Source organism: Schistocerca piceifrons, chromosome 4, assembly GCF_021461385.2.
Source record: "Schistocerca piceifrons isolate TAMUIC-IGC-003096 chromosome 4, iqSchPice1.1, whole genome shotgun sequence".
Taxonomy (NCBI): Eukaryota; Metazoa; Arthropoda; class Insecta; order Orthoptera; family Acrididae; genus Schistocerca; species Schistocerca piceifrons.
The window spans coordinates 731,453,941-731,466,432 of NC_060141.1; positions in this window are offsets into that span (position 1 = coordinate 731,453,941).

The following is a 12,492-nucleotide window of genomic DNA, read 5'->3' on the forward strand; positions in this document are numbered from 1 at the left end:
GTATATGTCACACTGATAATGCCACTGTCTCTATTGTAACACAGTGACTTTCACAGAAATAAACTTGGAGCTTCTTGAAGTGAATGATCAACAATCACAACAACTTCAGAGTAAGTTCATAAGTTTGACCAAATTAAAGTCTGAAAAGTAACGAAAAGTTCTCAACTACTTTAGTAAGTTTAGTTCGTAAATGCAAACAACAAATTGTAGTCTGGAGGCTTAGGCACATCTTGAAGCACAAAAGCTGTAACAGGATCACAACACTTGAAATTGCTTGGTTTGTACTTTGCTAATGAAGTCCCAACGAGAGAACCAGAGGAATTGTCTACGTCTGTAGAAATACTGCCACCAAATCGGTTTAAGTAATAAAGCAGAATATACCAATGGCTTTTTGCACGCCACCATTACAGTGACGAAGTCCCGCCCTGGTGACGTGCAAAGTGAAGAGGTGTCCGCACTGAAGTAGGTGATGTCCTGGCGAAGTCTTTCTGGGGTTGCTCGCAGCGCTGAAACTGATGTCTGTAGCCGGAGCGTGGGCGAGCCTATATCGCGCAGTCATGACTGGTTAAAATCGATTTCTGTGGAAGTATGAAATAATTAGGGCAGATCCTAGTTGTGCGAGCGTATTGGTGTGCTGACATGGTTGTCGGTGCCGCCGTCTGTTGGTCTGGCGCTGAGGCTCTATGGTTTCAGTTGCCACCACACCGTGGAATATGTTGTTGGCTCCTGCTGTTAGTGTCGCCACGGCACTACCTCTTTCTGTTCTTTGTCATAATACGCTCTTCATTTAGCGACGCATAGAGACATGTAGTAGTGTCCGCAGCGCGTAGTTGCGAAAATAATGCTGCCTACCCATCCTGCTTACCTGGAGTAAATACGACAGTGTTGTAATCCTTACCGCGTCTTCAGTTACCGGGTAACAGATACGAGTACGGTACCTTAATTACGTTCCCGTGATAGAATGTTCTGAGGGCCGAAGGGTGACCAACAGGTCGCTGTAGGTGGTTAGTATATAGATGAAAGTAGCGAAGAGGCTCAGTCGTGCGGTGAGAATGCCCAGCAGGCTGGCCACAGGGCGTCCAGAGGACATCTGCCTCGCCAGTAGAAGCATCTCGCTGTGGGCGGCGCCGCCTACACGCCGCCCTTCCAGCAGCAGCTGCGAGCGCAGTCTCAAGGTTCGTATCGCTTCTGTCTTCAAACCGTGAGCAGGCACGACGAGAAGCGTCAGTTGACCTAGGGTGAAAAAAATACTCAGCTCTCCTTCCCAGGTATTGACATTACTCGAACCTAGGAACGATAATTTCGTTACGAGGAGGTAAATTGTAAGTTTGGCAGTCAGTGAAATAGCGATGAAGTATAAAAGTAGAAAACCCTCGTGAGCAGTGGCAACCAAATCTGACAATTCACGGACGTCTGCATGCACTCGTGTGATAGATCGCACATAGGCTGATACTTGCCAAACCTGTCTCCTGTGTGACTGTAGATTCCGTGCAGAGATCGCGTCATTCCATAAACTGTACCATAGCCTGTAGATAGCACATCGTTTCTTATATCGTGGACATAAACATTTAGAGTGGAAACTCTGTGCTTTATCACTAACTGTAAATTCGCAAACCTCAAAAGAGACAAAGAGGTTGCAACAAAGACGGTGTGGAGAATGCAATATCAACATAGATTGCACCCGTACCACATTTCTATACACCAGGAATTGCATGGCGACGACTTTGAACGTCGTGTACAGTTCTGCCACTGGGCACAAGAGCAATTACGGGACGATGACAGATTTTTTGCACGCATTCTATTTACCGAGAAAGTGTCATTCATCAACAGCGGTAACGTAAACCGGCGTAGCATGCACTATTGAGCACCAGAAAATCCACGATGGCTGCGACGAGTGGAACATCAGCGACCTTGGCAGGTTAATGTATAGTGCGGCATTATGGGAGGAAGGATAATTGCCCCCATTTTATCGATAGCAATCTAAATTGTGCAATGCATGCTGATTTCCTACGTAATGTTCTACCGATGTTACCACAAGATGTTTCACAGCATGAGAGAATGGCGATGAACTTCAACATGATGGATGTCCGGCACATAGCTCGCATGCGTTTGAAGCGGTATTGAATAGCATATTTCATGCCAGGTGGGTTGGTCGTCGAAGCACCATACCATGGCCCGCACGTTCACCTGATCTGACGTCCCCGGAATTCTTTCTGTGGGGAAAGTTGAAGGATATTTGCTATCGTGGTCCACCGACAACGCCTGACAACATGCGTCAGCACATTGTCAATGCATGTGCGAACATTACGGAAGGCGAACTACTCGCTGTTGAGAGAAATGTCGTTACAGGAATTGCCAAATGCATTGAGGTTGACGGACATCATTTTGAGCATTTATTGAATTAATGTGGTATTTACAGGCAATCACGCTGTAACAGCATGCGTTCTCGGAAGTAATAGGATCATAAAGATACATGTATCACATTGGGACAACCGATATAATATGTTCAAGCATACCTACGTTCTGTATTTTAATTTAAGATACCTACCTGTTACCAACTGTTCGTCTAAAATTGTGAACCATGTGTTTGTGACTATTGCAACGCCATCTATCACAAAGCGAAAAAAGAGATCCAACTAAAACATTCGTATTTCTTTACGTACTACACGAATATGTAATAAAAAATGGGGGTTCCTATTTTAAAAAACGCACATTATATCCGTTTGACCGATGGCAGCGCCATCTAGCGGGCCAACAATAGTGCTATCTGGTTTCTCCCTTCAAGCTATACAAGTTTCTTTCTTTGTACTGTTTTCGTTTGACGCTTATTTCGTGAGATATTTGGCCCGGTCACGATCAATGTACCACCCTATATATGTAACAAACATTATTTTTACTTTAGCCTCTAAGTGTGTACATATTAATTCCTATTAAAAAGTAATTTAAAATTCACAGCAGTATTAATTTAGCGAACAGTTTGACATTTTCTTAGTTTCGTCTCTATGAGTGAGGATATATTGATATAGCGATATATTCGTCCAATTGTACTGTATGTGGATTGACTTTTTCTCTTGCTGCATATAAGATCAGTTGGCAATTGATTCTGAGGCACTCCAGAGGTCACACTCCTACAGAATATTTCCCCATCCAATAAATCAAGTGCTCTACACTTTACTGAAATTACTGCAGGGCTTACGCAGCTCTCATATTTCCTACCGCTCCATAATCCATATGTGTGAGTTACCCTAACAGAACATTAGGCCGAAATTAATGGTCAGTAAGGATCATCAGGCAAGGAAGAGAGGAACAGAAGTTTTGATGGTCATTGATGTATGTTCAGTGTTGTCTGAAACTGCAGATATTGTGACGTTGACTACCAGTGAGAAACTGAAGTGTTGAGGATTAAGAACTTTGTTTGATGTCGTCTAGACCTATAGGTACAGTGACACTGTATACCACTGAAGGTAGTTCAGTTGAGGAAGAACTAACACCTCTAAAATGGCTAATCATACAAGCTTGACAGACGAATGGAGGTACAAGAAACATAAAAGTTATGAAGCTGTATAGAATATAGGAAATACCCCAGCTGATTGACGAAATTAGGGAATACAAATGTGTCCAGCAAAGGAATGGAAAAGAACAATATTAGTCACTTAGATATGTATTCAATGAGAAATACAAAGAGGTTCTGGCGAAATTGCTGCAGAAATAGATGAAAAAAGAAGAAAGGAAACAGTCGTCATAAGGAGAGTATCAGGTTATACAAAAGTTAAAATAAGTTCCCGTGAACTTAAAACTAAGACCATTAAAATTAACAACGTAGAAGTATCTCCAGTGTTAACTGCAAAGGAAAGAGCGGGTAGGCGTAAGGAGTAGCAATAGTAACGACCTCTACAAGGAAAGGAATGGATCTATCAGGATAGTAGAACTAAATATATATATATCGATTTGGAAGTCTTGGACGACTGAAGATCTAATACATAAGGAATGAAAACCTTCGACAACGTAAAGTGCTACACATTTCATAGATTCTGAAAAGAAGAGGTGTAATCTACAGGGAATGATGGGTAACACCCTTAGACAGTGGGATACCAAGAGATATTGTGGTCTGATACAAAGACTGCATTTCCACATCATTAGTTGGCAACGTGAATCGATACCACAGACATAAGTGAGGGCTCGCTACTGTCCACAACGACATGTGGGAGGCGCAACCTGAAGATATCGCCTCCCCTCTCAGTACAGCCGTGCGCTCGTGGTGAGGTCGATATAGCGTCCAGATAGCAGCAGCTCTTCTCCAGTTCGGACCCTCGGCTAGAGTAGTCAACGTCATCGTCTTCTACGCACGAATAGTTACAGTTCAAGGTGAACTTACCGTGTTACTAGTATTGAACACTGTGCCTCAAAAGAACAGTTCGTTAATTAGTGCATCAAGTGATGCTTTGCTAGTCCGTGACCGTTGTACGTTATCCATTAGCAAGGAAGTGTCACAAAGTTAAGTATATATTTTATGCATTTGTGTAAAATAGTGTACTAATATTTCAGGTGTTCTGCTTTGAGTATTTCATACAGAGTAATCGAAGAACCCACAGTTGCTGCCAGATAAATGTGGTTTCGCCTCGTCACCCCACCTACTATTCATGCGTTAGAGTCAAGAGTAAACGAAAGAAATTAAAGGAAGATTCAGAAGTGGGATTAAATTTCAGGGTAGAAACATGTCAATGTTACGATGTGTAGACGACACTGCTGCCGTCTGTAACAATGAGTAAGAGTTAAAGCACCTCTTGAATCCGATGAACAATCTGTTGAGCACACATTATGGACTGACACCAACGCAAAGAGAGACTATAGTATTAAACAGTAGCAGAAATGCGATTAGTGACGAACCCAACATCAAAATTGGGGACTACGAAACGGAACAAGTGAAGAAACTTTGATACCTCGGAAGCAAAATTACACATGACGAGCGAAGAAAACATATAAAAAGCAGATTGACACAGTGATAGGGGTCATTACTCCCTAAACGATGTCTGTTCGCATCATACATATGTTTTAATTTCAGGAACAAATTTCTAGAATATATTTTCGGTGCGCAGTATTGTATAGCAGTGAATCCTGGGCTGTGGGGCAACCGGAAAATAAGAAAATGGAAGCATCTCACATGTTGTGTACTGAAGGATGCTGAAAATTATATCTACTAATCTCATAAGAAGTTAAGTGGTCCCCTGCAGGAATGACAAGGAATTATAAGAAACACTATGTTTAAGGCATCAGATAACATCTTCCATGTTATTAGAGCACAAAAATTGTAGAGTTAGACTGAGATTAAAATATATACTACAAACACTTCAGGACATTTTGTTTAGAAGCCACAGAGAGATGAGGTGATCGGAAAAAGTGGGGGAAACCGTGCCATATCGCATCGACCAGGCTGCTCAGACAGCAAATAAAGTCAATAATATCTTAACAATTTTACCGATTACGACAGACACTCGAAGCCATCCATTGCATAAAATTTTGCTAACCACTGTTTTGTCTTCAAAGTGTCCATGAAATTGGACGTTGGTCGGAAGCAGTCAGTGTAAATGCCCCAAAACTCAGACTTTCACTTGTCGACTTTCCAAAACCGCAAAACAGTTGTTATTAGAATTTATTATTACTTCGTTGTCAGAGAAATATATAAGCAAAACAGTAGACTTAGCTTAGATTGCTTTTCGTAAACCAAATTGAGCTTCCCGAACGAAGCTTCCAATGTGAGTGAAATCATTAGTTCTCACCAGTTTCGACTTAGTCAATGACACATGGGTCTAACTTGTGGGAGTAACTCAAAACTGAGGATGGCTCAGTGAGAAATAGATTTATATGCGACTTACTATTTGAGAGCTAAAAGCCAGTAAATGTGTCTGTGAATAAACTGCAGCAGAGACATAATTCGACAAGCACCAAGAAATGAAATATAGCTCGCCGGGACATATAGTCAGATGTGTGGAGAACTGAAATTTCTTAAAGGATTCGAAGCGGTAAGCAAAGACTCGAACGAGAACCTAAGGATAGCTAATAGTTCACATTAGAAGACACGCGAGAGCAAAATGCATGAGGATCACTTAGGATCACAATCCTCTTTGAAAAGTCAATAAATGGCATTCATCCAAAAGTGGATGTTAAATGGCAGAGGATTATGATGATGATGATATTGATGATCTGATACAAATTAGGGTCAAACTTGTAACAACTGGTGTCGGTATAACTAAAGCTATTCATTTCAAACCCAACCTAAAAATCTTCCAAGGAAGTCTGTGGACGCGTCAGAGTCCAAGACAGTCCTAAATTACAGCCAGGTACGTCATCAGCCCCACCCATGTGATTGTCCTCTCATGTCATTTCGTGGCGGTAGGTGAAATCTGTGGCTGTAATGACCTTAGGCTATCGATATCGCTGTCTGTACACAGGAACGATAGGAGAGATTTCATTCTGAATTAATGTAGTATTACTACTACTACTACTACTACTACCACCACGTGTTAAATAAACTCTTTACGCTTTTTTTTCTCACAAATTTTTATTTCACCTTTCATTGACTAACTATGCCCAGGGTAGAACCACTGCTTCTGCCCGTTGCGCCCACACATCTTTTGTGTACGAAATTAATGTTTGTTTTCGATCTTGTGTGTGTGGAACTGAAAACATGACAAATTTTTATATATCTTTGGGACTCCTGTCTGTTAGCGCAGATAGGATCGTACTTTAGTGTAAAATAATTACAGTACAAAATATGGATCACAAAATTCAATGCTGAGTACTGTCTGCTTAAAATTATTAAATTACAGTTGGACGGAACCTCAGTGACTATTGTACGACAAGTAGAGGTTAACAGCGAACTCAGTCATTTGTTAATCAAACACATATTTCCCAGAAATTAAATAACTCGTTTCAGGAGGCTACAAACAGTAAGCAAAGTCTCAAATGCTGTATAGTTACAACCTGAAATTAAAGTTTATTGCTAAGATGCTTAATAATCCATCATTAAGGTAACTACGTTTTAGTACATCCATTACTCAGTTTCACTCCCAGAACTTCTGAATACGACAGCTGTGGACTCATACGATTGTATGACGCCAAGAGTACTAAGTCCAGCACCTCCTCACTTTAATGTGTCTTGGATGTGAAATACCCTTCACCATGACCCACTGAAACAGTTATATCGATTAGAAGTTGGTTTCTATTATGTAACTGTATATTTGCAATTATGGAGTGTGTATTCTTTGATAGTTAGTTTATTTGTGACAGGAAATTTAGAATTGTGTAATATATATATGAAAAAAGCAAAATGCTTTGTTAAAATAATAAATTTTTAATGTAGGTGTATGTTTATAAAAAAAGACAATATTTATTGAAAGCTGGTTCATGCTTAGGGCACGTGTAATTGTAGTATGAAAAAGATATATGGAAGTCCCACCACAACGGAAGTAGCAGGGAGCGATGTGTAAGGTGGTTTTGGCGGTCGAACTGGGCGGCTCCTTGGTGTGAACGGTACGCATTATGTGGCTAGTGATAGCACGGTACACTTCGGCGGTGGTAAGAGAGGCAATTGGAAGCTGCTTTGCAACGGATTTCTGCTTCGGATGTGGATCTGGTTATTATTTGCTATTCTCAAAATGGCTCTGAGTAGTATGGGACTTAACTTCTGAGGTCATCAGTCTCCTAGAACTTAGAACTACTTAAACCTAACTAACCTAAGGATATTACACACGTCCATGCCCGAGGAACGATTCGAACCTGCGACCGTATCGGTCGCGCGGTTCTAGACTGCAGCGCCTGGAACCGCTCGGTCACACAGGTCGGCCTGCTATTCTCGGCAAAAAGGATTGGATGTAATATGTTGAAAATCCGACGCCAAGAAGATATTTTGTAGAGCATTCGAACATCAAGAACTGTGAGTACAATTAGCCGCCATGTCGCTTGCCACCAGAACTTCGCCACTGCTTTATTAACTCCATACATGCAGCTATGAGTATGGGCATGAACCAGTTAATTGTGTGTGGTTTTAATAACAATCCAAATGTTATAAATCTTCAGACAAGCCCTCTCCCCGTAGAGCCCTTCAATGTACTCTTTTTACCTATACGGTTTCTCCTCTGCATTTAACACGGGAATTCCCATTGGTTTGTCACGGTATGCTGAGCCAGTCCTTCCAGTCATATCTTTTTCTACTTCTTCACATTTTACATGGAGACATTTCGCCTATTTAATTTGTTCCTAAGTGGTTTGTAATTCTGTAATCCTGGATTTTACTGAACATCTTTATCCTTCCTACTTTCGTCGATCACTTGAAGTAGTTCTTCTGTTCCGCATGGTTTCTTCCTAGTAGCGTTCTTTCTACCAATGTTCTTCTGTCCCACTTCTTCAGCTGTCCTTTTTTACAGGTGTCCACACCTCTTCAACCGAACTGCATAGTGATCCACTCCTTATGGCAGTATCTACAGCCTCAGCGAACTTGAAGAATATCACTTCATTCCTTAGTATTTCCTTATCCCACTTCTTTGCGCATTGATTCCTTCTGACCATTCTATTGAATTTCAACCAACTCTGCATTACTAGTAAATTGTGATCTGAGTATATATTTCCTCCAACGCAACCCATGCAATTCAGTATCAGAGTTCGGGATCCCTGCCTGACCACGATGTAATCTAACTTAAATCTTCCCGCATCTGCCGGCCTTTTTCAAGTATACCTCCACATCTTCTGATTCTTGAACAGAGTATTCACTATTAGTAACTGAAATTTGTTGCAGAACTCAATTAGACTTTCTCTTCTGTCCTTCCTAGTACCAAGCCCACATTCTCCTGTAACCATTTATTCTACCCCTTCTATAATCTACCATAGCTATTAGATTTTCATCTCTCTTTACGTCCTGAATTACCCTTCGAATATCCTCATGTACTTTCTCTGTCTCTTCATCTTCGGCTTGATACGTTGGCATGGATACCTGAACTATCCTTGTAGGTTCTGGTTTGGTGTCGGTTCTGATGAGAACAACTCTGTTACTGAATTGTTCACAGTAACTCTATTTCTGCCCTACTTTCCTATTCATACAAACCCAGTTACCATTACACCACTTTCTGCAGCTGCTGATATTACCCTATACTCATCTGCCCAGAACGCCTGGACTTCTTTCCATTTGACTTTACTGACCCCCATACGCCTAGACTGAGCCTTTGCATTTCTGTTTTCAGACATTCCAATTCCCCTACAACGTCCAAACATCCGAAATTCCCCGTCCCATCTTGTATAACGTTATCCTTTCGTTGGATTCAGTCTATTTCTCATGGTCACTTCACCCCCTTGGCCGTCTCTCCCGAAGATCCGAGTGAGGCAGTACTCCTGAATCTTTTCTCAATGAAGAGATCATCACGACTCATTTCAGTTACACGCCAAATGCCTTGTGGATACACATTATGTCTCTTTAATGCAGTGGTTTACATTGCTGTCATCATCCTCATGCCACTGATTGTTGCTGAATGTCACTTGTGGTCTAGTTGTATCGTCTTTTAGTTGCAATCAATACGTTTTGGGTCACAGGTTCACCGCTGCTTAAATTTTGACTAAAGCCATTAGCAGTGGGTGGTGAAGATTTACGGCATGAGAGGTCACCATCGTTCTGCCTACGGCCTTGTCAAATAGGGCGCTAGAGTCGACAGAGGCTCAGAGCGCTCCCTTGTCTTTACGGGGAGGTGGGGGGGGGGGAAGGAAGGAAACTGCCCCTAAAGGCGGAAGAATGCCCCCCCCCCCCCATACATGCACAGTTATGAGTCGTATCCATGTGTAGTCATATGATTCCTCTTTCTGTTTTCGTACTGTAGGCATGTGACACATTACAAGATATGTTAATGTTTTCTTCATTTATCATTTTGAATTTATTACGTTTTAGTGCCCAGCATGTGTTTATTTGAATTTCAATTCCTAATATGCTAACTTGCATTACATTGTCTATAAAATGGCGTTTCAATTTTCTCTTTTCCCTGCAGAAAACCATGTTGTTGTAGTCTTCACATTAAAATCATACATATGTGTTTAGACAGAAAGTGTGTGTTAACTTACAGAGCTACATGTCACTTGGGAAACAATCATACTACTGCACAACTACGTGAGGGAAAGGGGGGGGGGGAGGGGAGAATCTCAGAGATGTCCACCGTCGCCCAGCTCTCAGTCAGTTCGGAAACATAAAGGTTGATTGATCACTAACAATCTCTGCTCCCCCCCCCCCCCCCCCCCCGTCGTCGTCGCCCCTCCCAGCTTTGATACTCCTGAGTCTGAGGTCCTTTCACCGAGTTTTTCATTAACCTCATAGCTTGGTTGTAGGCCACAGTCCACGCCATACGACTTACAGGCTATATAATATCCAGAGATGTCGAATTCCTTTCTCTAGCATCTTAGCGCTTCATCTGGATCACAATTCTTCACGTTATTGATGAAGCTTTTCGAATCCACGTAATTTCGATTTATCAAATTTATTATTTACAAATACAAATTGAAACTTGCACCTGAGCGGGATGCAACGGTTTTCTGTTATCTAGGAACATTTTCGTTGGCTGCAAAGCAAAATTATATTTTGTATATGCTTCAATCCGAGTCGAGAATTAAATTTTAAGTAAAAATATCATCCAGATTCTCGGCTTCGACTACCGGCATATGAAGTCATCCGCGTTCTGCCAACGATCTTATGAAAGTAAGGACAGAAAGGTAGTGTTGGAAAACTTTCACTTAGAGGCCAGTTAATGAGTGTTGAGAAAAGGCATGACCATACGGGTTGTAACGGAAACCACTGAATTAAAAGTACACAATGTGTATGAACAGAACATGTGGCCAGTTACCAAAAAAACTATCACTATGATCTCTGCATTGACAAAAGATTCTTAATTAGTCTCCCATTCGAAAACTTCAGTAGAGTACTGCCAAATTGATCACGACTTCGGAAAAAAATGTAATGGTCACATGCTACGAGTTGCAGCGTGAAATATCAGAAGTCTCGATGTAATACAGAAGCTTCAACTGATAACTGGAACCATAAGGAACTCAATGTAAACGCTTAATTTTTTAGCTTCCAGTGTCACGGCGTATGCACGGTGCTACAAAATCTGGAAAGGGAAAATTAAATACTCAGTCCATTCAGTTTTTGGTCAGCGAAGTGAAATGGAAAGAAGGTATTGTTTCTGGTCAGATTAATTTCGAGTAATATCAACAGAAGCAGAAAAAGGTATAACTGGAACACGATTATTTATGAATAGGAAGGTATGGCGAAGATTGTGTTACAGTTCATTGATGCGATTACTATTACCAGAAACGACAACAAATCGACGCTAACAAACAATTTTTCAGTGATATATACCTATGTCACAAGCAGCAGATGAGCTACAGAGAGTGTATCACGACACTGAATGGTTATCGCAGTATGTAAAGCAAGATGCTAATCCGATAACTAAGGACGAATGAAAAAGTGTGCTACTGGAAGGAATAGTAGACAAAGTTATGTGAAGCTATGGTATCGGTATTTGGAATGAGAATGGAAAACATATAATTGAGCACTGCAGTAAATTTCAGCTAGTAATAGGGAATACACTGTTCAAAATTCACAATAGGACGAGGTATACCTCTAAAAGACTTGAAGACACAGAAAGATATGGTTAAACAGGTACTTCGAAATCAGGCACTGCTAATACAGCAGCAATGAACGCGTTCTTTTCCAGAAGTGCCATTTCTTTGTGCTGTGTCTGGCAACTGCTACACCATTGTGAACGAGAATATGTGGAAGAGATGTTAAACGTCGTGAACAATGTAATACTTCCGTAATTTATGTTCTATATTTAGGGAATATATTTCGAGATTCAGTGGCATAAGAAAGTTAATTGTGATTGTGCTTTAATTTCAGCAGTTAGTAGTTTAGATACTATTAGACAGTGAATGAAGCGTACGAGTCTGTCGCAGTTACACATTACTTTCATGAACTATAAATTATTAAATACATTTGCCACAAAGCATTAGCACAAGTAGAATATGATACTTACTGCTCCAATGGATAACTGTTACCTTAAGGAACACAGTGTAAATGCTTAATTTGTTAGTTCGCAGTGTAGTGGCGTATGCACGATGCTATTAACGGGATCAATACTGATGGCACTTGCACGGCCGTGCTGGCGATACATTGTCAATAGAAGCTTTCTCCATTCTCCAGTTAATGTCATGAATAAAGACTTCCACCGTTAGTCAAATGACCTCCACTCGTGCGATAAGAACCTTGGAGAGCTACCAACACCTTAACGAGACGACTATACAAAATGTAAACGTTTAAAAATTACATACTAAAAATTTAATGTCTAGGAAATTCGTTATTCTTTGTCATGACATAAGAAAAGTATTACAGTGGTATCCTGAAAACTTATTGGAGTTGTCACGTATCACAGGTGTGTATATTTTCTCATTCTGTTCCCTTGTAAC